At 41.0% G+C, this 26,237-nt stretch overlaps 1 long non-coding RNA gene across 2 annotated transcripts in view; it reads right to left on the bottom strand.

Annotated features, from left to right (window-relative positions):
* LOC131492505 (uncharacterized) overlaps nt 1–18,961 on the bottom strand; it is an 80,398-nt gene extending 61,437 nt beyond the window's left edge. For both annotated transcript variants that reach the window (XR_009252080.1, XR_009252081.1), the window contains exons 1-2: nt 18,840–18,961; nt 18,560–18,686 (exon numbers count right to left, since the gene is read on the bottom strand). This is a non-coding gene — a long non-coding RNA (uncharacterized LOC131492505). The remainder of the gene's footprint in view (nt 1–18,559; nt 18,687–18,839) is intronic.
* Nucleotides 18,962–26,237: the final 7,276 nt, after the last annotated feature.

Raw genomic sequence — 26,237 nt, 5'->3', positions numbered from 1 at the left:
ATTCACAAAATACACAGACAAGGAAAGAATTGTGAAAGCGGCAAGGGAACAAAAGTCCTTAACCTATATGAGAAGACAGATCAGGTTTGCTGCAGAACTATCCACAGAAACTTGGCAGAACAGAAGAGTGGCAGAATATATTCAACATGCTAAATAGTAAAAATATGCAAGCAAGAATTCTTTATCCAGCAAGGCTGTCATTCAAAATATAAGGAAAGATAAAGAGTTTCCCAAACAAAAACTAAAGGAGTTTGTGACCACTAAACCAGCCCTGCAAGAAATCTTAATGGGGACTCTCTGAGAGTAGAAAAGATGAAACAAAACAAAAAGACCAAAAGCAACAAAGACTAGAAAGGACCAGAGGACACCAGCAGGAACTCCAAACTCTATAGGCAACACAATGGTAATAAATTCATATCTGTCAGTACTCACAGAACTCATGTTCCAATCAAAAGACATAGGGTATCAGAATGGATAAGAAAACAAGATCCATCTGTATGCTGTTTACAAGAGACCCATTTTAGACCTAAAGACATCTTCAGATTGAAAGTAAGGGGATGGAAAACCATCTATCATGCTAATGGGTACCAAAAGAAAGCTGGAGTAGCTATACTTATATCAGACAAACTAGATTTTAAAATAAAGACTGTAACCAGAGATGAAGAGGGCATTATATCATAATTATGGGGTCTATCCACCAAGAAGAGCTAAGTTATAAATATTTATGCCCCCAACATAAAACACCCAAATATATAAATCCATTCATCACAAACATAACAGAAACTCATTGATAATAATACCATAATAGTAAGGACTTCAACACCCCACTTACAGCAATGGACAGATCATATAAGCAGAAAATCAACAAGGGAACAGTGGCTTTGAATGACACACTGGACCGGATGGATTTAACAGATACATTCAGAACATTTCATCTTAAAGTAGCAGAACGCACATTCTTCTTGAGGACACATGGAACATTCTCCAGAATAGATCCATAGTGGAACACAAATTAGCCCTCAACAAGTGCAAAAAGATCGAGATCATACCATACATATTTTCAGACCACAGTGCTTTGAAACTCAAAATCAATCTCAAGAAAAAAATGGGAAAAACCATGAATATTTGGAGATTAAAGAACATCCTACTAAATGAATGTTAACCAAGAATGAATGAATGGGTTAACCAAGAAATTAAGGAAGAAATCGAAAAGTACATGGAAGCCAATGAAAATCATAATGATAATACTGTATGGTATATTTGAAAGTTGCTAAGAGAATAGATCTTAAAAGTTCTTATAAGAAAAAGAATTTATAACTGTTGTGTGGTGATAGATGTTAGCTAAATTAGACGTACTATTGTGATCATTTTGCAATATATACAAATATCAAATTATTATGTTGTATACTTAAATCAAGTAATGTAATGTTAATGTCAAGTAGTGATAATGTAATAACAAATAATATAATGTTATATGTCAATTATATCTTAAAAAAAACAGGTTCTGAGCTAATAGTGCCCCAGGCAACTGACATATACAAACCTTTCCTGGAGAAAACAACTTTCAGTGGAGGACCCAAAGAATTTCCACAGGTACGATCTCAACAATCAAGAGCTCACAAATAAAAATGTCATTTAATACCAAGGAAACAAGTCTCCATGAGTTAGAGCCAGAAAAAAAAAACAACAAAACAACAGAATCAGACCCACCAAGAATTCTAAAATTGGAATTATTAAACATATAAAAGCATATATGTAAAATATTTAAAGAATAAAAATTTTATAGGACCGATGTTTGGAAAATTAAAAAATACAAGAATTGAAATGTAAAGAATTACGTTGGGTTTAACTGCAGATGAGACATATGAAGAGAGATTTATAGAATGAAAAATAAATCTGAAGGAATTACACAGAATGAGGTGTGAAGAACAAAAACAAGAAAATCTGAAACTGAAAGATCAAAAGAAAAGATAGTAAAGTCTAACAAATGTCTAGTTGGGATTTCAAAAGAAGAAATAAAGAAACAGAGTCAGAGATAGTATTTAAAGTGAGAGTAGATTAAATTTCTCTAAAACTCCTAGGATAAAAAGCTTCATATTCAATAATCTCAAAGAATCCCAAACAGAATAAATCGAAAGACACCTTGGGGGTACCTGGGTGGCTCAGTCAGTATAGAGACTGACTCTTGATTTTATCTCAGGTCATGACTTCAGGGTTACGGGATTAAGCCCTGTGTCAGGCTCTGTGCTTAGCGTAGAGCCTGTTTTAAGATTCTCTCCCTCTGCCCCTCCCTCCTGCTCACACTGGTTCTAAAACATTAATGAATTAATTTAATTTTAAAAGATACATCATAGTCAAGTTGCAAAAACGCCACAGACCAACAGCAAGCAACCTTCTCCTGAATAGGGTTAGTTAGTAACAATTTTAGTTTTTTGGGTGAGAGTTGGTGTGTGGGCTAGTTTGCTGACTCCTGACACAGGCAAAAATAAATTAAACACAACTAGAGAGGAAAGACAGATTACCTATAAAGAAATGACATTAAGTTTGGTATCTGACTTCTCACTAGCAAAAATTAAGACAGTGGAACCAGGTCCTCAACATGTTAACAGAAAAAAACACCAACCTAAAATTCTATCAGTCAAAATAACTTTCATAGATGGAAAGAAGAAAAAAAAGTTATTTCAGTCCAAATAACTTTCATAGATGGAAAGAAGTAAAAAGTCATCTATTAAAGCAAAAACTGGGAATTGCCAGGGCGGCTCAGTAGGTTAAGCATTCGACTTTGGTTCAGATTGTGATCTCACCGTTCATGAGTTTGAGCCCCGCATCAGGCTCTGTGCCGACAGCTCAGAGACTGGAACCTGCTTCGACTTCTGTGTCTCCCTCTCTCTCTGCCCCTCCTCCACTCGTACTCTCTCTCTCTCTCTCCTTCAAAAAGAAATAAACATTAAAGAAATTTTTTTTTAAACAAACAAAAACCAAAACTGTGGGCGTCTGGGTAGCTCCGTTGGTTGAGTGTCTTACTCTTGATTTCAGCTCAGGTCATGATCCCAGGGCTGTGGGATCAAGTCCTGCATCCAGCTCCACACTCAGCCCAGAATTTAAGATTCTCTCTTGTGATTAAGATTCTCTCTTGAAAAAAAAAAAGAAAAAGAAAAAGAAAAGAAAGAAAATTAGTAAACAAAGAAATGCTTCAAAAAAAGATCCTCTCTCTCTCTCCCTCTCTCTCTCTTTCCCTCCCCCTGCCCTCTCCTCTGCTTGTGCTCTCTCTGTAAAATAAATTTTTTTAAGAAATGAAAGAAAAGCAAAAACTGAAATTAGCTGCAAACATACTCTTACTTAAGAAACAAATTCTAAAGGATATATTTCAAGCACCAGGAAAGTGATCCCAGATGAAAGGTCTTTAAAAAGAAAGAAAGAAAGAAAGAAAGAAAGAAAGAAAGAAAGAAAGAAAGAAAGAAAGAAAGAAAGAAAGAAAGAAAGAAAGAAGAAAGAAAGAAAGAAAGAAAGAAAGAAAGAAAGAAAGAAAGAAAGAAATCATGAGAATTAAACTATAAGAAAATGATTGGAAATATGACAAAATTTGTCTTATGGCCCAGAATATAATCTATCTTAATGAAATTTGTTTGGGCTATTGAAAAGAATATGAATATGTACTGTGATCTTCTGGGTGGAGTATTCAATAATTGTCAATTAGGTCAAATCTTTGGTCACTGTATTATCTATTGCTGCATGACAAATTACCCTAAAAGAATTAACATTTATTATTTCACAAAGTTTCTAAAGGAATCTAGAAGTGGCTTAGCTAGGTAGTTCTGGCTCAGTGTCTCTCATGGAGTTGTCTTTCAAGCTGTTGCCCAGAGCTTCAGTCTCTGAAGACTTGCCTGGACCTAAGGATCCATTCCCAAGCTCTGTCACATGACTATTGGCAGGAGGCCATAGTCCCTTAGTTCCAGGCCCTCCATAGGGCTGTTCACATGATGGCTTCCCCCACAGTGAACAATCCAAGAAAGAGAGAACATAAGCATGCAGGGTAGAAAATATAGTCTTAAATACAGAGAACAAATTGAAGATTGTTGGGGGAGGGGAGAAAGTCGGGGAGACGGGGAAATGGGTGATGGGCATTGAGGAGGGCACTTGTTGGGATGGGCACCGGGTATTGTATGTAACTGATGAATCATGGGAATCTACTCCCAAAGTCAAGAGCACAATGTATACACTGTATGTTAACTAATTCAACAATAAATTATGGAAAGAAAGAAAGAAAGAAAGAAAGAAAGAAAGAAAGAAAAGAAAGAAGAAAGAAAGAAGAAAGAAAGAAAGAAAGAAAGAAAGAAAGAAAGAAAGAAAGAAAGAAAGAAAGAAAACACAGTCTTTAGCAACCTGATCTTAAAAGTGACATACCATCACCTCTGCCATATGATATAGGGCTCTCAGATCAACACTGGTATGATGTGAAGGGGACCACACATAGGTATGAATACCAGAAGGTGGGACCAGACCCTGCAACTGAGTTGTTCCAGTTTCTATATCCTTAATGATTTTGTTTGGTCTGCTTGTTCTACCGATCACTGAAAGAAGAATGTTGACATTTCCAACTATAATTACGATTATGTCTATTTCTCCTTTTGGTTCTATCATTTTTTGCTTTATGTATTTTGGAGCTGTGTTTTTAAATGCATACACATTTGGGATTGTTACATCTTCTTAAGCTACTGTACCCTTTGTCATTATAGGAAGTCCTTCCTTATCACTGGGTTAGAAATTGACTTTGTCTGATACTAATATAACCAGCCTTGATTTCTTTTATTTACTCTTCTCATCCATTTACTTTGATCCTATATATGTCTTGACATTTACAATGGGGTCTCCCACATTCCCTGGCTTGTGATCCATCCCCCTCCTCCATTTTCAAAGCAATGGTGGGCAGAGCCTTTCTTGTGCTGCCATTTCACCACTTCTCTGCAGCCAGAAAAGCTTCTCCGCTTTTAAGGACTCATGTGATTATAGTCGGCCCACCTGGATAATCCAGAATAAATCCCATCTCAAGGCCTTTAAATTTGAGGACCTTCATCTCTCCAAAGAGCTTTTTGTGTGACTGATACTCCTACCTTCTGATCTCTCTAAGGTATGGGCAAAAGGTTGTGCAGCCACACCCTCAGTTTACCTGCAGTATTCAACAATGTCAGCTTTATGAAGAAGGCCTTTAAAAAGTTATAATTTTGCAGGTTACCTGGTTTTCTCCTCAAGGTAAGAGAAGTATGCTCTTGCAGCTTTCTACATTTTAATTAATGGTGGAAACTCTACTTAATATTTAATAATAAAAAAAACCCTTTTTTAAAGAAATAGGAAAAAAAAATGAAACTATTGAGTGTGAGGTGAGCCATGATAGGTGCTAATCACATAACTGAGAAGTTGGCTACAAGACATACAAATACATTTTTTTTTTAAAAAGATAAGACTCTGGTAGTTTACTTTTGATTCATTTTTTTTTTAAAGCTAAATACAAAGATATGATTCCTGGTTGAACCATCACAAAGACGGGCATATTTGGAGGAGGGGCCAAGATGGAGGAACAGCATGGAAATTTTCTTGCGTCTCTCATCCCTGAAATGCAGCCAGACCAACATGAAACCATCCTGCACACCTAGAAAACTGATTGGAGGATTAACACAACAATCTGCACAACCTGAACCACAGAATTCAGCAGGCACCCAGCGCGGAGAGGTGAACTGGGGGAGAGAGAAGCCGCGGAGGGCAGGGAGCTGTTTTTGCTTGCAGAGAGAGGACAGAGATACGGGGGTGGCAGGGGGGGGGGGAGTTCGGGAAAAGAACCCCCCCATAAAAGCGTCTGGAAAGAAAGTGAAAAACTGGAAACAGCTACAGTCGACGCCGCAGTCCCTCAGAAGTGAGGGGTTGGAGAGAGGAGCCAACATGGCAGAGAAGTAGGGGGACCCGAAGTTCTCTCCTCTCTCAAACAAAGCAGTGTTGAGTCCAAAGGCCTTTGAACTCCAAGAATCCAGGAGGCAAAGAAATAGAGTCACTTCAGGGACTCATCGGGACAACCTGATGGGTCATACGTAGGGCTTCAGGGAATAGACAGCAGGCCCACGGTGCAGGCGGGACATACCCACACCAAACCACGCCCCTCCATGCCTGGTGGCTGAGTATCTACTACAGTGGGATTGACGCTGAAGAACCAGACAGCCCCTCCTCCAGACCAGCGCTGTTGGATTGCCTGATTTAATTCTCCGACAATTCTTATCATATAGCTATATTCTTCCATCCTTCTTATCACTTCCCTCCTCTAATCTTGTTATTCTGGTTGTTGGTTTGTTTGAGCGGACACATACTTAATCCATGCTGTTGATATATGTTCTACACCTCCTTCTTTATTTTCCTTTCTCTCTCTCTCTCTGTGGATTAAGCCAAATAGTTTCTCTGTCTGGTCAATTTTTATTTTTTCCCCCACCCCTGTCATTTCTCTCTTTGTATGGGGTAACGTCTCTGCCATCAGCTTCGCCTCCACCCTGTTGTTTACTTGTAGCTGGTGTCTCTGGTTTTTTTGTTTTGGGGGATTTTTTTTTGTTTCTGTGTGTGTGTACATGTTTTTGTTTTCTATTTGTATTTTGTTTGTTTGTTTGTTTTCCTTTCTGGGGCTACTTCAATGAACAAATCAAAGTACACCTGATGAAGGGTCCAAAACATCACTAAGAGAAGGGAGATAAAGTACCCAAAGTCACAACAACAGTGAGCAAGTAACGTTCTTCAAAAAAAAAAAAAAAAAAACCTCCTGAAGGGCCAGGCCCTGTACAATGTATGACCCTCTTTAATATGGTAATGCTATGAGGTGAGGGGCACATAACAAGCTTTTAAAACACATAAGGGACAGAAAAGTAGCCAAAATGACAAATCAGAAGAATTCTCCTCAAAAGAAATTCCAGGAAGAAATGACAGCTAAAGAATTGATCCAAACAGATATAAACAATATAACTGAACAAGAATTTAGAATAATAATCATAAGATAAATCACTGGGCTTGAAAAAAGCACAGGAGACAGCAGAGAATCTATTGCTGCAGAATTCAAGGAACTAAAAAATAGTCATGATGAATGAAAAAATGCTATAAATGAGGTACAAAATAAATTGGAGGCAGCAACAGTGAGGATTGAAGAAGCAGAGGGGAGATTAAGTGAAATAGAAGATAAAATTATGGAAAAAGATGAAACTGAAAAAAAGAGAAAAAAATTCTGGACCATGGGTGGAGAATTAGAGAACTAAGTGACTCAATGAAGCAGAACAATATCCATATCATAGGAGTTCCAGAAGAAGAAGAGAGAAAGGGGCCAAAGGTGTACTTGAACAAATCATAGCTGAGAACTTCCCCAATCTGGGGAAGGAAACAGACATTGAACTCAGGAAGCATAAAGAACTTCCTTCAGATGTAACAGGAATTTATCTTCTGCATGACATATCATAGTGAAACTGACAAAATACAAAGATAAAGAGAATTCTGAAAGCAGCTAGGGACAAACGGGCCTTAACCTACAAGGGTAGACACATAAGGGTGGTAACAGACCTAACTACTGAAACTTGGCAGGCCAGAAAGGAATGGCAGGAAATCTTCAATGTGATGAACATAAAAATTATGCAGCCGAGAATCTTTATCCAGCAAGCCTGTCATTCAGAATTGACAGAGAGATAAAGGTTTTCCCAAACAAACAAAAACTGAAGGAATTCATTACCACTAAACCAGCCCTACAAGAGATCCTAAGGGGGATCCTGTGAGACAAAACACCAGAGACATCACTACAAGCATGAAACCTACAGATAACATAAGGACTCTAAACCCATATCTTTCAATAATAACACTGGATGTATATGGACTAAATGCTCTAATCAAGACATAGGGTATCAGAATGGATAAAAAACCAAGACCCATCTATTTACTGTCTACAAGAGACCCATTTTAGACCTGAGGATACCTTCAGATTGAAAATGAGGGGATGGAGAGCTATCTATCATGCTACTGAAAGTCAAAAGAAAGCTGGAGTAACCATACTTATATCAGACAAGCTAGATTTTAAACTAAAGGCTGTAACAAGAGATGAAGAAGGGCATTATATAATATTTACAGGGTCTATCCATCGAGAAGGGCTAACAATTATAGATGATTATGCACCGAATTAGAAAGCACCCAAATATATAAAACAATTAATCACAAACATAACCAATCTTATTGGTAAGAATACAGTAATTACAGGGGACTTTAATACTCCACTTACAACAATGAATACACCATCTAGGCAGAAAATCAATAAAGAAATAATGGCCCTGAATAACACACTGGACCAGATGGACTTGACAGATATACATAGAACTTTTCATCCTAAAGCAGCAGAATACACATTCTTCTCGAGTGCACATGGAACATTCTCCAAGACAGATCACATACTGTGTCACAAAACAGCCCTCAATAAACATAAAAGAATTGAGATCATACCATGCACATTTTCAGATCACAATGCTATGAAACTTCAAACCAACTGCAGGAAAACGTTTGGAAAACCTCCAAATGCTTGGAGGTTAAAGAATATCCTACTAAAGAATGAATGAGTCAATCAGGCAATTAAAGAAGAAATCTAGAAATATATGGAAACAAATGAAAATGAAAACACAACAATCCAAACCCTTTGGGATGCAGCAAAGGCAGTCCTAAGAGGAAAATACATTGCAATCCAGGCCTATCTCAAGAAGCAAGAAAAATCCCAAATACAAAATCTTACAGCACACCTAAAGGAACTAGAAGCAGAACAGCAAAGAAACCCCAAGGCCAGCAGAAGAGAAATAATAAAGATCGGAGCAGAAATAAACAATACAGAATCCAAAACGACAAAGAACAAAAAACAGTAGTACAAATCAATGAAACTAAGAGCTAGTTTTTTGAAAAAGTAAACAAAATTGATAACCCCCTAGCCAGACTTCTCAAAAAGAGAGAGGATCCAAATAGATAAAACCACGAATGAAAATGGATTTATCACAACCAATCCCTCATAGATACAGGAAATTATCAGAGAATACTACGAAAAATTATATGCCAGCAAACCAGACAACCTGGAAGAAATGGACAAATTCCTAGACACCCGCACACTACCAAAACTCAAACAGGAAGAAATAGAAAATTTGAACAGACCCATAACTGGTGAAGAAACTGAATCAGTTAACAAAAATCTCTGAACAAGTAAGAGTCCTGGGCCAGATAGCTTCCCAGGGGAATTCTACCAGACATTTAAAGCAGAGATGATACCTATCCTTCCCAAGTTGTTCCAAAAAATAGAAAGGGAAGGAAAACTTCTGGACTTATTCTATGAAGCCAGCAATACCTTGATTCCCAAACCAGACAGAGACCCCACAAAAAAGAACTATAGACCAATATAATATCCCTGATGAACACAGATGTAAAAATTCTCAACAAGATACTAGCAAATCGAATTCAACAAATTGGGCAACCTGGAAGAAATGGACAAATTCCTAAACACCCACACTCTTCCAAAACTCAAGCAGGAGGAAATAGAAAGCTTGAACAGACCCAAAACCAGCGAAGAAATTGAATCGGTTATCAAAAATCTCCCAACAAATAAGAGTCCAGGACCAGATGGCTTCCCAGGGGAGTTCTACCAGACGTTTAAAGCAGAGATAATACCTATCCTTCTCAAGCTATTCCAAGAAATAGAAAGGGAAGGAAAACTTCCAGACTCATTCTATGAAGCCAGTATTACTTTGATTCCTAAACCAGACAGAGACCCAGTAAAAAAAGAGAACTACAGGCCAATATCCCTGATGAATATGGATGCAAAAATTCTCAATAAGATAGTAGCAAATCAAATTCAACAGCATATAAAAAGAATTATTCACCACGATCAAGTGGGATTCATTGTTGGACTGCAGAGCTGGTTCAATGTTTGCAAATTAATCAATGTGATTCATCGCATTAATAAAAGAAAAGATAAGAACCATATGATCCTATCAATAGATACAGAAAAAGCATTTGACAAAATACAGCATCCTTTCTTAATAAAAACCCTCAAGAATGTCGGGATAGAAGGAACATACTTAAACATCTTAAAAGCCATATATGGAAAGCCCACAGCTGATAGCATCCTCAATGGAGAAAAACTGAGAGCTTTCCCCCTGAGATCAGGAACACGACAGGGATGTCCACTCTCACCATTGTCGTCTAACATAGTGTTGGAAGTCCTAGCATCAACAATCAGACAACAAAACGAAATAAAAGGCATCAAAATAGGCAAAGAACAAGTCAAACTTTTACTTTTCACAGACGACATGATACTCTACATGGAAAACCTGAAAGACTCCACCAACAGTCTGCTAGAACTGATACATGAATTAAGCAAAGTCGCAGGGTACAAAAATCAATGTACATAAATCAGTTGCATTTTTATACACCAGTAATGAAGCAACAGAAAGAGAAATAATGATGCTGATCCCATTTACAATTGTAACAAGGACCAAAAAATACCTAGGAATAAACCTAACCAAGGATGCAAAAGATCTATATGCTGAAAACTGTAGGAAGCTTATGAAGGAAATTGAAGAAGACACAAAGAAATGGAAAAACATCCCATTCTCATGGATTGGAAGAATAAATATTGTTAAAATGTCAATACTACTCAAAGCAATCTACACATTCAATGCAATCCCAATCAAAATTGCACTAGCATTGTTCTCAAAGCTAGAAAAAGGAATCCTAAAATTTGTATGGAATCACAGAAGACCCCAAATAACCAAAGCAATATTGAAGAAGAAAACCATAGCGGGAGGCATCACAATCCCAGACTTTAGCCTCTACTACAAAGCTGTCATCATCAAGACAGTATGGTATTGGCACAAAAACAGACACATAGACCAATGGAATAGAACAGGGAATCCAGAGTCAGACCCACAAAAGATGGCCAACTCATCTTTAACAAAGCAGGAAAGAGTATCCAATGGAAAAGACAGTCTCTTTAACAAATGGTGCTGGGAGAACTGGACAGCAACATGCAGAAGAATGAAACTAGACCACTTTCTTACACCATTCACAAAAACAAACTCAACATGGATAAAGGACCTGAATGTGAGACAGGAAACCATCAAAACCCTAGAGGAGAAAGCAGGCAACAACCTCTTTGACCTCAGCTGCAGCAATTTCTTACTGGACACATCTCCAAAGGCAAGGGAATTAAAAGCAAAAATGAACTACTGGAACCTCATCAAGAAAAAAAGCTTCTGTACTGCAAAGGAAACAATCAAAAAACCTAAAGGTAACTGATGGAATGGGAAACAATATTTGCAAATGACATATCAGAGGAAGAGTTAGTATCCAAAATCTATAAAGAACTTACCAAACTCAACATCTGAAAAACAAATAATCCAGTGGCAAAATGGGCAAAAGACATGAATAGACACTTTTCCAAAGAAGACACCCAGATGGCCAACAGACACATGAAAAGATGCTCAACGTCACTCCTCATCAGGGAAATACAAATCAAAACCACACTGAGATAGCACCTCACACCGGTCAGAGTGGCTAAAATGAACAAATCAGGAAACTGTAGATGCTGGCAAGGATGTGGAGAAATGGCAACCCTCTGGCACTCTTTGTGGGAATGCAAACTGGTGCAGCTGCTCTGGAAAACAGTGTGGAGGCTCCTCAAAAAATTAAAAATAGGGGCGCCTGGGTGGCTCAGTCGGTTAAGCGTCCGACTTCAGCTCAGGTCACGATCTCGCAGTCCGTGAGTTCGAGCCCCGCGTCGGGCTCTGGGCTGCTGGCTCAGAGCCTGGAGCCTGCTTCCGATTCTGTGTCTCCCTCTCTCTCTGCCCCTCCCCCATTCATGCTCTGTCTCTCTCTGTCTCAAAAATAAATAAACGTTAAAATTAAAAAAAAAAAATTAAAAATAGAACTACCCTACGACTCAGCAATTGCACTACTAGGTATTTATCCAAGGGATACAGGTGTGCTGTTTCGAAGGGGCACATGCACCCCAATGTTTATAGCAGCACTTTCAGCAATAGCCAAATTATGGAAAGAGCCTAAATGTCCATCAACTGGTGAGTGGATAAAGATGTGGTTTATATATACGATGGAATACTACTTGGCAATGAGAAAGAATGAAATCATGCCATTTGCAGCAATGCGGATAGAACTGGAAGGTATTATGCTGAATGAAGTAAGTCAGTCAGAGAAAGACAGATATCCTATGTTTTCATTCATTTGTGGATCTTGAGAAACTTAACAGAAGACCACGGAGGAAGGGAAGGGGAAAAAAACAGTTACAAACAGAGAGGGAGGGAGGCACACCACAAGAGACTCTTAAATACAGAGAACAAACTGAGGGTGAATGGGGGGGGGGGGTGGGGGAGAGAGAAAATGGGTGATGGGCATGGAGGAGGGCACTTGCTGGGATGAGCACTGGGTGTTGTATGGAAGCCGATTTGACAATAAATTCCATTTTTAAAATAAATAAAAATAAAATAATAAATAAGTTTTGTGTTTAGAAAAATTAACAAAAACAAACAAAAACAAAAAAATTTTTTTAGGAAAAAAAAAAAAAAGACTGGCATATTCGATTCCATCTGGTAAACAAGATAAATGGTCCCTGGAGGGGCCTTAGCACCACTTACCCTCATTTACCAGAATTAGCACAATACAAGCATGGATGAACATACAACACATCCTTCTTCCTGCCCCGTTATGGACACCACCTGCACCCCAAGGGTGGGGACAAGGTGACTCCAGCATTTACAACAAAGGACAATACATGTTGACGGCTAGCAAAATCTATCCTAAAGTCTAGGAACCAGAGACGATACCTTCCCTCAATCCTATTTTTTGTCCCTAAAAGGAGACAAAGCATCACATCCTAATCCATTACCAAAAGGGGCAGGTATTCGTTTCTGTCACAGAAATAGAGTTCGAAGGAACCCCAAATGTACTTCCTTGCCCCAAGCAAAGTCAACATAAATTGGTTTGTGGACTACCTAGCAAGACGGGAAGATGTGTTTTCTATACATATAAAAATAGCAAATTTGTTCCTCCTTTGGGCTGCGTCTCTGTGCAAGAAGAACTATTTGTTTTTATGACATCCTTTTTCTGCTATTTTTCCACATTTTTAATGGAAATAACGAAAATGTATGTAAACTGTAATCAGTTATTACACGACCTCAAGTCATTGCTACGCGGCGGGGACTTTTTTTTCTTTTAAAACTTCCAAGACCCTGTTGGGTCAAGGCAAGGAACAAAGAAACAACATCAAAAATTAAAGAGGGAGTTTAATCTCTGCCAAGCATACTCCTACAAGTCACAATCAGGGGCCCCAGCTGGCCTGAAACCAGTAAGTGGTTCTCGCTCATTGGTATGGAAATTTCTTATTTCCTCAGCATTTCTGCTCCTGGGGAAGCTATCTAGCACGGGGTTCTCAGAGGTCCCAGGGGGCACAGGGTCTTGTGCAGCATGTGTTTACAAAATTGAGGCCAGCCAAGGACGAGGGTGTTTGAGGTCACCTGGGTCTGTGCACAGCATAACTTGGAGGATGTGTCTTCGGTCCCATGGTCGTGCCTGGTTAAGTCTGGCCTCGCGTGGAGTCTCAGAGGAGGAAAAATTTTCAAAGGAGGAAGAAGATACAAAACAAGAACACCTCCTCCCTGTGCCCCCATGATAGGCTTGCCAGCTAGTGCCCAGAGTGTGTTGGTTGAGCTGTTCAACTCCCTACAATAAATGTGTGGTCCAATGCTGGTGAAAAGGACATAGCCCATGCAGATGAGGAAAAGTGGGATGCCAACACTGCCTGCTCCATGCCAGGCACGGTGCCCATGTCTAGATGTGTACGAACTTTAAATCCAACACTATCTAATAAAACTCACACTGTATCCCTATTGGACCAATGCAGAAACCAGCTCCCAGAGGGGAAGTCACTTGTACAGGTAATACAGCTAGTAAGCGGCGAAACAAAGATTCGGCCCCATGAAAGCCCTCCCAACTGCCTCTCTCCTGAAGAAGTACATTTCCACTCTCACCTCCCCGAAGCAGCTCTATCTGACCAGGAGAAAAGCTGCATATAATCCTGTATCGGCTTCCCTGGGCCGGTCAGATTGTGCCTGGGGTATTTTTTGGGGTCTCCAATGACGCGGTCTTCGTCTGTCCTATTTGAGGCACTCTGTCAAAGCTAGTGTTTCTTCAGGAAATGTCAAATGCTAGCTTTGTCCCGACACTCAGTTAGGAAATGAAGTTGAAACGCTTGGCCCCAAGATCGCTCTGCTTCTAGCGAGAGAGCCCCTCCTGAGACCCAAGGCTCCCGAGTTCTCCAATGCGGCTCTTTCAGCATATAGGCAGGCTCTCCTGAGGGAGCCTCCCACAGCCAGAAGCCTCAAGCTTCGGGCTGCCTTCTGCAGGATGTCAGATGTCAATACCAGATTGAGTACGAAAAAACTTTCCCTTCAAACCGGAGCTGTTGCGTGAAGTCTCAGCTTGGAAGGTCTTTGCCATAGTAGAGCTGCCGAAGAGCCTTGAAGACAGCCAACACCTGCTAAACCAGAATTCTGCATTCCTTCCTTGGTAGAAGGCAATGGGTGCCTTAGGCACCCACCTCCACCTCCAGCAAGGACTAAAAATCGGGTGGCGACTTGGGGAATGCCCCTCCCAGCTTCGCCTACCTGAATCCTATCCTTTCTTCGAGACCTAGGTCAAGGTTTGCCCCTTCCTGATGTCTTTCTTGACTAGCTAGACCTTTTCAGGGATTCCTCCAACCTCCAGCTACATGGCTTGGGGCAAAGCCTCACTTTTGTTTCCTCGTGTCTAGACTGTCAATACCAATGGTACCCCCCAAATCGGCCTTTTGGGAGGGCTAAAGGACATAATTCATGGAAGTGACCTGCACAGAGCAGTGTTTGATTCGCCTCCCTTGCACGTATCATTGTTTGCTATTGTATATTCATTTGTGTGGTTGTTTGACTAATACTGTCTTTTCCATTAAAAGACGTGCGTGGTGAAGCCAGAACCTCTGCTTTCCTCATCTCTGTACGTAACGAGTCCCAGCACACTATCTAGCCCGTCACAGATAATTGGTAAATATTTGGTGAAGATGTGAATGTATGAGTGAATAGAAGGCACTTCATAAATGTTTGCTGGATTACAAGAGCACGATGCCCCTGGAAATGTTGCTAATGTTACTTCTTGACTTAGGTGATGGCTGTATCCATAAGGCAATACCCGTGTTTCAAAATGTAGGTTTTATTATTATTCAGATGGGCAAGTCCAGAAGATCAGGAGATACCTTCTATTGAAAAGATAGTTTGTTACGGTCCCCAAGAGGAAGGGACTGGCCATGGGGAAGGGGAGCACACGGTTGACCTTTGAGCACATTGTGCACAGGGCTTTCTGTGATGGAAATCAACCCAGTGAACTTTACCAGATAAGGGAGGAGAGCACCTACAAAGTTTCCAGGAAACATGACTCCTGACCTGAGTTTTGAAGGATGCATAGGAGTTCTTCGGGCACGGGGCTCGTTAGGGTGAAAGTGATCCATGCAGAGAAAAAACATGCACAGAGTGGAAATGCAGGGCAGGCATATGCCTGGAAGACCCCAGTGTGTCTATGAGATATAAGAGATGGTCCTAGGGAGGTGGAAGGGGCCAGGCCGTTCTCTAACAGACTCTAGAAGAGTCCAGAATTCATCTTCAGTGGCCAAGTTCCATTATTTAGTATACGCTGGCCATGTGAAATAGCCAAATTCCAAACACAGACACATGAGATTACTTCCCATCACTCGTCCTTTCAGGTGCCAGCGGTCAAATCTTAAAACCAAAAGGCTTGCCTTTGGCTTGATGGAAACACCCAAAGCGCTGTCTCTGTAGGACCAGACGCTCGTCACACCCAAGAGAGACACTGCTCACCAAGAAGCAGGATTCTGCTGGGGACAAAGGGAGGCAGGGGGTGAAGGCTGCCCTGACCCCTTCCCACCGCACATCAACCCTGGCATAATCGCACCAACTCACCATCTGGCAGGGCCACTCCAACAGCTGCAGGCTGTTAGTCCTGATGACATCTCTGTCCTCCTGGTTCTCATCAGTGTGACTGGCAAAGGGGAAGATGGGCATGTTTCTGTGCTCAGCACGGCGCTCTGGCTCTTGCTGCCTCTTCCTTCGGCTCTGACTTCAGCCTTCACCTGCCTCCCAGAGTTCTGCCCTCAAAGGAGACAGAACCCCAGACCAGGTTCTCATCCCTGGCCTCCTACCAGCGCCCAAGGACCTTCTGATTCAGAGGGACTCGGTAAGCAGAGCCCCTCTGGGTCCTTAAAGCACCACCGTGATTTGAAGCACAGCCAGAACTAAGATCTACGTTTCCCTCAGTCTCTGTACCATCCTCCAGCCGTCCTGCCAGTGTGGGTCTTTGACAGGACAAATGGGAAAGAAGTTGGCCCTTTCCGGCTCCCTCCAGCCAAATACAGTTCCTCACATATCTGAGGATAACACACACTGCGCTTTTTCAAAGAGCTTTCGTATACTTGTCTCATTTCACCTTGTGCATCAAAACCCCACACTGTGGGTAAAGCCACCGGTGCTACAAGTCAGGGGCCAGTGAAAGGCGGATTTGGAACCGGGCATCTGGTGTTCCCGGCTCCTGGCCTGGTACATTTCATAGACCACCACATAGCCATGTGTCGACTCTTGGTACGGCCGTGCTTTGAATTAATGACTATCTCTTTGTGCGGGAGGCAATCCAATGGCTAATCCATAGCTTATGTGGAACTGCCCGTAAGTGGCATCGACCAGAGTCTCATCAACCACAGAGACTTCTCCATGTCTGCGGGAAAAGTCAGGGTTAAATGCCTTCACACCAGCTAGGAAAAGGAATTCACTGAGGGCTGACAGAATCTCCCTCACTCTGAGGGAAAACATCAGCCACTGGGCCTGGGGAGAAACCGATGTGCACCGGATGGAATCGGGAGCAATTTTCACTGAGGGATCAGAAGCCCACAGAAGCTAAGGCAAGCAAAGGGTTCACTGTTTAAGATACAGAGAAACCTGGGGGCACCTGGGTGGCTCATTCGGTTAAGCTCTGACTTCGGCTCAGGTCATGATCTTGTGGTCCAGTCCGTGAGTTCGAGTCCCACATTGGGCTCTGGGCTGACAGCTCAGAGCCTGGAGCCTGCTCTGGATTCTGTGTCTCCCTCTCTCTCTGCCCCTCCCCCACTCAGTCTTGCGCACTCTCTCTATCTCAAAGGTAAATAAATATTAAATTTTTTTTTTTTTTTTTAAGATACAGAGAAACTTAAGAGAACCCAGCTTGACCAAAGAAGTACAGCTGGGCCTCAAGGAAAACAGAAGAATGAACAGCAACATCTCTCTCTCTCTCTCTCTCTCTCTCTCTCTCTCTCTCTCTCTCTCCTCCTCCTTCTCCTCCTCATCCCCCTCCTCCCCCCACCCTGTCATCTTTCATCTCAGCCTCTCTCTGTATGCCTGGTCACTTACCTTCTCTATATACTGGTTTCTCTGGTTGCTCAGGGCTCCTACTCCTTTATCCTTTCATCCTGTCTTTTGCTTTGTCTGACCTGCCTCAGCATGAAGCTTTGGCTGTATCTGTACTTGACCCCTACAGCTACCAAATAAATCCTGTAGTTGGGCATGTCCCAACTCAAGAGCTGGGAGGAAGGATCCAGGGGTTCCGATAGGCTGGCAAGGCCCATCCCCAATCCACTCATCTGATTCCCGGGGCACTGAGTCCCATGGGATGCCACTAAGACCCCCCCTTCGGGAGAGACCGATTTCTTAGGACTGAGCCTAGACAAGCACGCCCATGGGTCTATCTCAGAAAGGCAAGGCCTCATTTCTAGAGGCCACCAAGCTAAAGTCTGCCAAGCAGTGTTAGAACATGGGTCATAACAATAGCTAGTAATACGTTAAAGACCAGAACACGGAGTCTATTAGATGACATCCTCACTAAGGAAGTGGTTGTCTAGAACAGTGATTATGTAATCGCTTTAATAAATGAAATTCTGCGAGTAGAGCAAAATGCCACAAAACTTACTAGGGGAAAAAAAAAAAAAAGCCCCACCAGATTCAATGAGAAGACAGGTCTGCTTTCGGTGAAACTCTAAAACTTGGATAAGTACGAAACATCCTGAACCGGGACTCAGGCGACCTGAGTTTTTATTCAGGCTGTGTTATCAACCTTCCATCTGGCAGTCCCTCCTTCTCTGTCTTGCTAACTCCTAACTGATTTTATTTTCAAGACTCAACCCCAGAAAGTCCCTGCTCTGTGCTCCCATGGGGCCCTCCACATAACCCCATGACGGAAACTTCACATTGTCCTGAAATGATTGGCTCACCATCTGTCTCTCTCACTAGAAGTAAGTTCCTTTAGCACACAACTGCTATTTTTATCCTCGGTTATATCCCAGTGTTTTCCTGACATACAGCAGGCACTCAATAAATGTTTTTCAACTGAACTGATTTTACAACATGCTTATCTGTGCCGCAAACAAAGGCACGCATACTGCTACCTGGATGAAACCGTTGGGACCTCTTGGGACAGGAGGAGGGTCACCGCTGGATGGACATCGCAGAGGTGGTGAGACGGCCGGTATTCTAGAGCACAGCCAGCCCTTCCTGGGACCTGGAGGTCTCCGCCTGTAATATTAGGAAGAAATCGCATATTCCTAAGCTCGAAATCAATGTAGTTCTTTCCAAGGCACATTTTATTACAAAAGGAAAGCCTGCATGTAAAAACAAATAGCAGAGTAATGTCAGAAAAATGACAGATAGGAAGCCCCAAGCTCTCACCCCTTCAACAGAAACATTAAAAAACAAGCAGAAACTGTCAGAACACATTTTATAAGAACTCTGGAAAACAGTCAAAAGTTTACAGCAACCAAGTGAAAGCTGGATCAAGAAAAAGGCACTTCAAAATTCCACAAATCTTTTCTGGCTATTTTGGAGGCCCTTCCCCCTTGACTGTAGTCTTAAAGTGGCAACAGCCTTAAAGTGGCCCCAGTCTTAAAGCAGCAACGGTCTTAGTGACTACGAGCTTAAAGATGCAGCAGCCTGATTTCCCAGTGTGGGACAATTTTTCTGGTTTTGGGAGGGAGAAGAACACACTTTATTTGCAAATTCTTGTGTAGGTCACATATATGTGAGCCACATGTGTCTTCTTTTTTTAAAATTTTTTTAATGTTTATTTATTTCTGAGACAGAGAGAGACAGAGCATGAGTGGGGGAGGGAGAGAGAGAGACACACACACAGAATCAGAAGCAGGCTCCAGGCTCCGAGCGGTCAGCACAGAGCCTGATGTGGGGTTCAAACCCATGAACCATGAGATCATGAACTGAGCTGAAGTCAGACACTCAACTGCTCAACCGACTGAGCCACCCAGGTGCCCCACTTTTTTTTTTAATTTTTGTTAATGTTTATTTATTTCTGAGACAGAGAGAGACAGAGCATGAGTGGGGAGCCACATGTCTCTTCTAACCTGTCTGAAGATTACCTGAAGGGCTGATACAAAGTGCTTCTCTCTGCTTGCCTAACTCAGAAATCAGACCAAAAGAGCTCAAAAACATGACAAGCTGAATTAACAACCTTCAGATGCCTGGAAAAAAAGATTATAGTCCAACATACAATAGACAACATAAGGCAAAGCTGTAGAGAGTTCTTCTAGGAAATTAGGACATTTAAAGCAACCAGGCATCTATACAGGCACATGGATTCCTAAAGCAAGATGCAATCTCAGAACAACCTGAGAAGATTCTAAGCTTTCACCTTGAACTGATCTTTAGGCACGGTGCAGGCCTGACTAAAAGAGGAGAACCCAGGCACAGAACCAATTTGCAGAGTCAGAGAGCTCCTGGCTTTTAAAGAATTCTCTGTCAAACCATCAGCTGAATGCAAGCTAAGAAACAGAGACTTTGGTCACCACATGAACGTGAAACAGTCTTTGAAATAATACTTTGAGAATGTCACTAATCAAATAGACTACTACAGCCTTCAACAACTGAAAAAGCCAGCAAATCCTTGGGAAGGGGAAGAATTTGGTTTCCAAAATCACCACGTGATAACAGCCAAGTGTACAATTTTCAGTGAAAAATCATAAGGGCATGCAAAGAAACATGAAAGTATGGCTCAGCCAAGGTAATAAAATTAATTGAAACAGTCACTGAGGAAGGCCAGAAAACAGATTTACTAGACAAGCATTTTTTTAATGGTCTGAAAGATCAAACCACCAAAGGAAAACATGGACAAAGAATGAAAGAACATCAGGAATACAGTGTATTAGCAGAATGACAACATCAATAAGGATATATAAATTATTATTTTAATGTTTATCTTTGAGAGAGAGAGAGAGAGACAGAGTGTGAGCAGGCGAGGGGCAGAGAGAGGGAGACAGAATCTGAAGCAGGCTCCAGGCTCTGAGCGGTCAGCACAGAGCCTGACGCGGGGCTCAAACTCACAGACTGTGAGATATGCCCTGAGCCGAAGTCGGACGCTTAACCGACTGAGCCCCCCAGGCGCCCCAGGAGATATAAAGTATTTTTAAAAACTGAATTTTTAGAGCTGAAAAGGACATTACACTGAAATGGAAAATTAAATAGAGGGCTCAAAAGCAGATTTGAGCAGACAGAAGAAAGAATCAGCAAAGTTGGAAATAGGATAATTGAAATTATCGAGTCTGAGAAGCAGAAAGAAAAAAGAATGAAGAAAAGTGAATAAAGCCTAAAAAAACCTTAGGCCTTACACTATCAAGTAGAGCAACATACACGTTATGGGAGTCCCAGGGGGTGAAGAGAGAGAAAGAAATAACAATATTTGAAGAAACAGTTGTTGAAAACTTCCCAAATCCAAGAAAGTCAAACGTTAGTAGGATAAACACCAAAGAGAATATTAAAAGAAAAGAGAGAAGTGACTCTCTCTCAATTTAGCCCATAATCACACTAGAGAGTAATTCAAAGCCATTAGAAAAAATAAAAAGCATAGATAAAGGTAACTACAGAGATAAATATGAGAGACCAATAAATATAAAATCCAGTATTATTGTACTTTTGGTATGGTTTTTAAATTCTCTTTTTCCTACATGCTTTAATAAGCAAATCTATTAAACAATAGTTATCATTCTATGTTAATGGGCATAACAAATGCAAAAGGATGTAATTTGTGACTTTCACGATATAAAAGGGAAAGACAGGTGCACAGGAGCAGGGTATTTGTACGTTATTGAAAATAAGTTGGCAGTATTAAAATTAGGTTGTTAAAAGTTTAAGCTATTAATAATAATCCCCATTAATCCAGCGATATCCCGATAACAGAGCCAGATAAAGATATCACAAGAGAAAACTACAGACCGACAAGCTTTATGAATAGTATGCAAAATCCTCAAAATACTAGCAAACCAAATTTAGCAGCATATTTTTTTAATGTTTATTTATTTATTTTGAGAGAGAGAGAGAGAGAAAGTGAGCAGGGAAGGGCCAGAGAGAGAGAGCGAAAGAGAGAGAGGGAATCCCAAGCAGGCTCCACGCAGTCAGTGCAGAGCCCAACACAGGGCTCGAACTCACATTCAAAAATGGGCGAAACCCTTGAACAGACATTTCTCCAAAGAACATATACAAATGGACGATAAATACCTAAAAGATATTCAACATCATATCCATTAGGAAACTGCAAGTCAAAACCACATTACAACGTCTATTATTAAATTTTACAAATACAATTAGTGTTGACAAAGCTGTGGAGAAAGCGGAACCCTCTTGCACTTCTGATGGGAATGTAACACGATGCAGCTGCTGTGGGACACAGGTTGGCAGTTCTTCAAAGAGTTAAACATAGGCTTGCCATGTGGCCCGGCAATTCAGCTCATAGGTATGTACTCAAAGAATCAAAAGCAAGTGTTCCAACAGATGCTTCTCCTCCAATATTCACAGCAGCAATATTTACGACAGCCACAAGGTGGAAACAACCTAAGTGTCCATCAACAGATAAATGGACAAAATGTCATATACACATGCAATGGAATATTATTCAGCCTTAATAAAAAAAGAAAAGAAGAAAGTTCTCGGCCGTGCTACAACATGGTTGTACCTTGAAGACATTTTGCTGAGTGAATGAAATCAGACACGAAAGGACAAATACTAAATGATTCCACTTATAGGAGGTAACTAGAGAGGTCAAATTCATAGATAAAAGTATAAAAGTAATCACCAGGGGCTTCCGGGAGGGAGTAATAAGGAGTCATCGCCTGATGGGTATAGAATGTGAACTGGGGATGTTGAAAAGGTTTTGGGAGGAGATAGTGATGATAGTTATACAACCCAGTGAATGTACTCAATGTCCCTTATTTACACACCTAAAAATGGTTAAGATGGTAAATTTTATGTTATGTGTATTTTATCACAATATTTAAAAATTAAAATAGTATTAAAGGATCACCCCAGGTGGAAGAGTGGAGGTTGGTGCTTCTTCTCAGGACTATACAGGGCACAAAAAAGGCATCTGTGAGAGCAGGCTGCTGACTCAGTCCGCAATCAGGGAGCTCTGTGCTTACGTTGCACCCCACGTTTTGGCTGTTGTGAATAATGTTGCCATGAACATTGGTATACAAATATTTGAGGCCTGTCTTCAGTTCTCTTGGATATATACCTTCCACCGTTGAAGTCAAGTGGGGTGTGTGTTAGGATCTTTCAGGTTATAGCACTCACCAAAACTAACTTAAGACACGTCCATTAATGCCTCAACTATACCCTTACTAAGGGACAATCATTGGCCTACATTAGCTGCCTTCTTCTGGTCCAATTACCTGTAACCAGGGAGACAGGATCACATAGCAGAGAGCTACAAAGAGCCCCCCATGGCTATTGTGTGTACTTGAGGGCAAAACAGACAAACCAAGAGGTTTCCACAGTGGTGGGTAGGAGGCACCAGAATATAATTAATAACACAATGTACTAAAGGTTGGTGGGAGCACAGAGCTACAGGACTGTATCAGAGGGACTCTAGAATCTACATAGTAGGGACAGAAAGGAAGACGCCATATTGAAACAGCAGCTACATACAAGGTTGAACTATATTTTTGTTTTTTATTTCCCAAAGCCAAAACCAAGAAGGACAATTCTAGCAAGGTGGAGATGGGAAACAACAGGACCTGAGGTGGGTCAGAGGGACTTGGAAAGTTTCAATTCACATAGCTAGTAACAGGCAGATTGAACACGAAGACCAGATGTATCCAATCCAAAAGCCTACCCTCTTCCCTTTACTTATCACTGTAATTCTTTGGGTAGAAAAATATTTTGCTAGTCTGAGCAAGTGTGAAAAAGAAAAGCTCATGTAGTTATGATTTTGTTTGTTTGCTGATATATTGTCTTGTTTTTATTAAGTTTCTGAGAGGCATATAACAATACATTGTTTTCAAAAATAACTAATCAAACATTGACCATGTGGCAAGTATGTGCTAAAGCTTTTACCTATACTGTTATATTTGATCTACAGTAACCTTTTACAGTAGGAAGTATTATTATCTCCATTTTTTGGAGGCAAAAAAACTGGGATTTGAAAAGTCTTTAAGTAATTGCACAGTGTGATACAGCTAATAAGTGGTAAGCTAGAATTCAAGCCAACTACGAGCCCACAAGCTCTCAACTGTTATGCTAAATAGTTGAGAAGTCAAGGTTAAGGGAAACCATGATTAAGAAATTACATCCTGATGGGGTGCCTGGGTGGCTCAGTTGGTTGAGCGTCCGGCTTCAGCTCAGGTCATGATGTCACAGTTTATGGGTTCGAGCCCCGCATCGGGCTCTGTGCTGACGGCTCGGAGCCTGGAGCCTGCTTCGAATTCTGTGTCTCCCTCTCTCTCTGCTCCTCCCCCACTCATGCTCTCTCTCTCTCCTTCAAAAATAAATAAAAACACTAAAAAAAATTAAAAAAAAAAAAGAAATTACATCCTGATTATCCCCTAGAATTATATTCCATAGTGTCCTGATTAGAAGCCAGGAATAAGTCAAAGATATTAAAGATTCCTAGTAGACAAATAAAAAAGGGAAGAATACTAGTTTTAGGAGTCACAATATCCTTAAGCTAAATTTAGGATAGCCCCAATTTTTCTGATACTGGGATTTTTACCCATGAGTCATCAAAAAGAGAACACAGTGTGATATCATAGATAATGTCCTGACGACATCTTTACAGTTAAGACTATGATGAGTTTTAGAACTCATACACTTGCAACTCACACACTTAATTGTAGTCAGCATAAAACCAAAGAACATGTGAGTTTAGGAATTTTTTATACGGCCAAACTAATGGGGTCCAGTTCACAGCTCCCTGAAGAATTAGTTAGAACCAGTGTGTGTGTGTGTGTGTGTGTGTGTATGTGTGTGTGTGTGTGTGTGTGTGTGTGTACATGGGTTCCTCCAGGGACTCCTCCACACATATTTGAATAAGAATTATACAGGGAGTGCTAGTTGGGATTTCCGAGATGAATCTGGAGTGGAGTCTATGTTGCTAATTAAAAGCAGAGCCCCAGAGAGGGATGTGGGCTAAAGTTATGGCAGTAAGAAACATTTACCTAGATGGACGGTCACCCTACCTACATGGAATAATTTGGGTTTGATCAATAGTATCTCATAAAAAATGTTAAAAAGCAACATTCTATGGAAATTATTTTAAGAACGATACGTGAAGTGCAAATGTACATGCCAATGCTACTTTGTGTTCCCTCAAGTGTTTTGAAAATAAACACGGTGATTCTTACTGTTTAAACGGCAAGTAGGAGAAAACATTTTAATAATCTAATAAACAACAACCAGTTCCTACCATCAGAACACAGACAGAAGTTAGTAAGGCAGCTCCCCGTTGACGCCATTTTGATCACTCGATACAAATCTGTTGTTCGAAAGATTTTCCTCTCTTCTTTAAAGTGGAAATAAAGTGCCTTATAAATGAAGTTTTCATTAGGTATTGAAAGAAAGCAATGACAATTTTACAAAAAGCTTCGAATGAGGTAAAATTGGTAAGCAAGGAGTATGGGTGGCTCATACATCAAAATACACGAAGACGTCGAATAAAATATTACTTGGAATGTCAGCCAGGTAGTAGTCCGTGGACAGTTTAAAATAGAGAACGAAATAGTCAGATGTGTCTATTTAAGCTAGGAATAGGATGGACAATCAACACGCCTACTGCTACAAAGAATTCAATTTGGCTCATTAAAAAGTATCCCTGGATCGCAGCATAAAAGCTGAACTGTTGAGTCCACTTGAGAATCATCTTGCTCGTGATGAGATTTTCATGAGACAGTTTGAAATTAATGGTGGCTTGGGGCGCCTGGGTGGCTCAGTCGGTTAAGCGTCCGACTTCAGCTCAGGTCACGATCTCGCGGTCCGTGAGTTCAAGCCCGCGTCGGGCTCTGGGCTGATGGCTCAGAGCCTGGAGCCTGCTTCTGATTCTGTGTCTCCCTCTCTCTCTCTGCCCCTCCCCCGTTCATGCTCTGTCTCTCTCTGTCTCAAAAATAAATAAACTTTAAAAAAATAAATAAAAAATAAATAAATAAAAATTAAAAAAAAATGAAATTAATGGTGGCTAAATCCAAGGACTCGGCCAAAAAGGAATGTTTTGCGTGTACATCTTAATGAGAGAAGAAACCAGGATGATATAATTAATGAAAATTAGTTCTTTATAGAACTAATTAGAGACACCCGAGAAAGTTCCCCCAAGGGGAAATGGGGACCTATCCCAACGTTTTACAAACCATTTTTAGTGCCGTGATAGAAAATGGTACATCAACCCACTGCCTCGCAGCAAGATAAGCTCCATGAGGGCAGACTGGTCTGTTTGTACCCCCAGCACCCACAACAAACAGCATGGCACCTAAATGCTGCTCAAGAGGTATCTATCTGTTAAGAGAATGAATGCTTTTGAGCGAGTGAATGAATGTCATTTAGATGCAGAAGTAAATGCCTGCCAAACCTTGGGAATAAGGTTACCCTCTGGGAATAAAACTAATAATAAGATACACTAAAGATCGGGGGCGCCTGGGTGGCTCAGTCAGTTGAGCCTCCCACTGCGGCTCAGGTCATGATCTCGCAGTCTGTGAGTTCGAGCCCCGTGTCAGGCTCTGTGCTGACAGCGCAGAGCCTGGAGCCTGTTTCGGATTCTGTGTCTCCCTCTCTCTGACCCTCCCCTGTTCATGCTCTGTCTCT

This window comes from Neofelis nebulosa, chromosome 13 (assembly GCF_028018385.1).
Source record: "Neofelis nebulosa isolate mNeoNeb1 chromosome 13, mNeoNeb1.pri, whole genome shotgun sequence".
In the NCBI taxonomy this organism is placed as follows: domain Eukaryota; kingdom Metazoa; phylum Chordata; class Mammalia; order Carnivora; family Felidae; genus Neofelis; species Neofelis nebulosa.
This window is presented reverse-complemented; position numbering and strand designations above follow the sequence as displayed.